Source organism: Pantherophis guttatus, chromosome 2, assembly GCF_059756535.1.
Source record: "Pantherophis guttatus breed Tessera chromosome 2, ASM5975653v1, whole genome shotgun sequence".
Taxonomy (NCBI): domain Eukaryota; kingdom Metazoa; phylum Chordata; class Lepidosauria; order Squamata; family Colubridae; genus Pantherophis; species Pantherophis guttatus.
The window spans coordinates 141,017,930-141,021,028 of record NC_142064.1 but is presented as its reverse complement, the minus strand read 5'-3'; positions in this window follow the sequence as shown (position 1 = coordinate 141,021,028).

Here is a 3,099-nt window from a genome sequence, read left to right as displayed (position 1 = left end):
TGGGACGATTATAGCATTGTGGGGACGTAGCAGAAAAGAGGTTTTGGCGAGACCTGTTTGTATCATGATTTGGGGCAAAAGGGGAAAGATACTCAGTACAGATTCTGTCCAGTGGTTAAGCACCTGGCCACTTTTACCCACAACTCATATATTTGCAAGTAGGTTTGATACATGGTCCAAAATTCAGGATGCTGTAGGTAAGCATTTAGAAAGACTGGTTACATCACTCTAGCTATCATTTGCAGGAGAGAAAAAACAAAGGTTTATTAACAGTAGAGATTGATGCTTTAGCAAACTAACACTGGTTATAAACTTCCAATTTAAAGTAATCTTGATGGATTCTTTCTATGTCACTTTTAATGCCTGGGCAGAGAGGCTGCTGCAAATGAAAGAAACCTAAAATCTTGCCCTTCAGTGGTGGGTTTCAAATTTTTTTACTACCGGTTCTGTGAGTGTGGCTTGGTGGGCATGGCATGGCTTAGTGGGCATGACTTGGTGGGCGTGGCAGGGGAAGGATACTGTAAAATTTCCATTCCTTCCTCATTCCAGGGGAAGGTTACTACAAAATCCCCATTTCTTCCTGATCAGCTGGGACTTGGGAGGCAGAGAATAGATGAGGATGGGACCAGTCAGAATTTTTACTACCGGTTCTCCAAACTACTCAAAATTTCTACTATCGGTTCTCCAGAACTGGTCAGAACCTGCTGAAACTCACCTCTGCTTCCAATGCAAAGCTAGAAGACATGAGGTCAGAAATGACCACATCTGACAATGGAGGTTTATTCCATAGCCTGGTACAACGCACATCTAAAAGGACCAATTCTGAGAGACGATGCACAGCTAGGAATGCAACTCTGAAGAAGCCATTTCACCCACATTTTGTCCATCATATGAAGCATATTGATCTCTGGTTTGTTCAGTTGAAGGTCCCTCAGCCACCTTCTGGCAGCTATTCAAACTTATTTATTGAAATGTGAAAGTAGAATTTGACAGGCAGGCATAAAAATAGAATTTGACATGCAAACCTTTGTGATGTATAGTGTACCATCATGTCTATCGTGTGCTTATATAATGGGTTTAGAACCCTGAGTCTTTCTTAGTCCCTAATCCTCTCCACCCACCTCCTCTTTTTAAGGGATGCTTCATCAATCTCTTAAATGTTTGAAAAGTTAAAACATCTCCTTCCTAGGTCTAAGCCTACATTAGGCTAAGTGAAACTAGTGCATAGTAAAAACAAAGAATTCAAACAAATATTTATTCAGAGAACCTGATGAAAATAGGGATATCAAAATGGGGAATTTTGATTTCCCAAGTATTCTAGCATTTCCATGCTAAACCAGAAATTCAGATCCTGGAAGGAAGAGCAGACCAAACATGAGCATAAGAGAGATATGGGGGTAAGCAAAAAAGAAATTGTCCTCCCCTGATTTCTTTTCTTGCCACTTTGGCCATTAAAAACGAGGGGGGGGGGAGTAAAACCCCATACATTACCACAGTCAGTGACTGAATAAAGGCAATGAATCTAATGGGGAATTATTAGTCAAGCCAACACTCTTATAGAATGAAGAGAAAGATACTTTTCTTTGGTTTTGCTTATAGTCCCAAAATGCATGGGCTCTAGAGCTCTAGGTGTCAAACTCAAGGACTGTGGGCCGGATCTGGCCTGCAGGGCCACCCTGGAAACTGGCCCGCGGTGCCTCTGCCAGTGAAAATGGAGCTCTGGATGGCCACATGCAGCACTCCCAAGCTCTATTTTTGGCTGCAATGGCCTCCTGCAGCCCTCTGCCAGTGAAAACAGAGCTTGGGAGGGCCACATGCTGCCTTCCCAGGCTCTGTTTTTGCTGGCAGTGGGGTACACGACATTGAGCTGGCCATACCCACCTGGCCCACCCAGCCATGCCCACTCTTCCCCCTCCCCCAGGTCAAACATAACCCTGATGCAGCCCTTAATGAAATCAAGTTCGACACCCCTGCTCTAGAACAACGTTTTTCAAATTTGTCCACGTTAAAATGTGTGGACTTCAGTTCCCAGAATTCCCCAGTAAATGTGTTGGGTGGAGTATTCTGGGAATGGAAGTCCACACATCTTCAAGTTGGCAAGTTTGAAAAGCTCTATGCCGATCCTTATTCTGACACCTCTTTGCAAGTAGCTTTTATATATGTATGAGATCAACTGTTTGTTTACAATACAAATACCAAGGTACCTGAACTAAATCCGAAAGTCTGCTCACTTCCAGACTTGTTGACAAGCAAAGTTTGCTAATATTGCTAATCAGCACTCAATCAAAATATTAAATAATTAGAAGAGAAGTGGCGCAACGGGAAAGTGCATGTGTGAAAACAAATGAAGACCAAAAGACACAGGAGCTTAAGTAAAGAGAAATGCCTGCAGCATACTGACAAAGTTAAAGAGATGTTAATGTAATGCTCTTCCCTCTCTAGTTGTTCCCTCCACTCCAAATATTTCTTCACTGATTCTCATTTAAGAATGCAATCATACTGCAGCCAGAGAGTCCGACTTCAGCTCTCTGCATTCTTTTAGTCTTCATTTGAAATGTGACAGTAATAACTAATAAACAACATTTTCAGACTTGGGAGTCCAACATTTCCCCAGACCAAGGGCTCCTGTCATTAAACATTTTATCGGTTTTGCCTGCGAGGACTTGTGACAAAGCTACAATGAAATTTGAAGACATTTCATCCAAGTGCCATTCGCCCATCTGCACTCGAGGAAATGTTCAAATGAGCCAGCCATTCATTCTTCTGTGTTAATTCACCCCTCATTTGACATACAGAGAAATGTGGCCGAGGAAAAAATGGCAACAGTTCGTGCTTTCACAAATACAAAATCCTCTTTCAAAATTCTTTCAAGGGCAGCCTCTTTATTTTCTCCCCCCACCCCATCCCAGAAGGGCTACTTTGATTATGAGAGCCATTTTGAAAAAGTGAAAATTGCTTTGCAAAACATTGGGAGGGGGTTCTCCCATCGACTTACAGAGCTTGTGACCAACCAAGCCAAAAGCAATCTATGCATCGTATTTTGTGGCCTACTGGGTTTTTATTAGTATCCCCTGTCATATTGTAATAAGAATAAAGAAA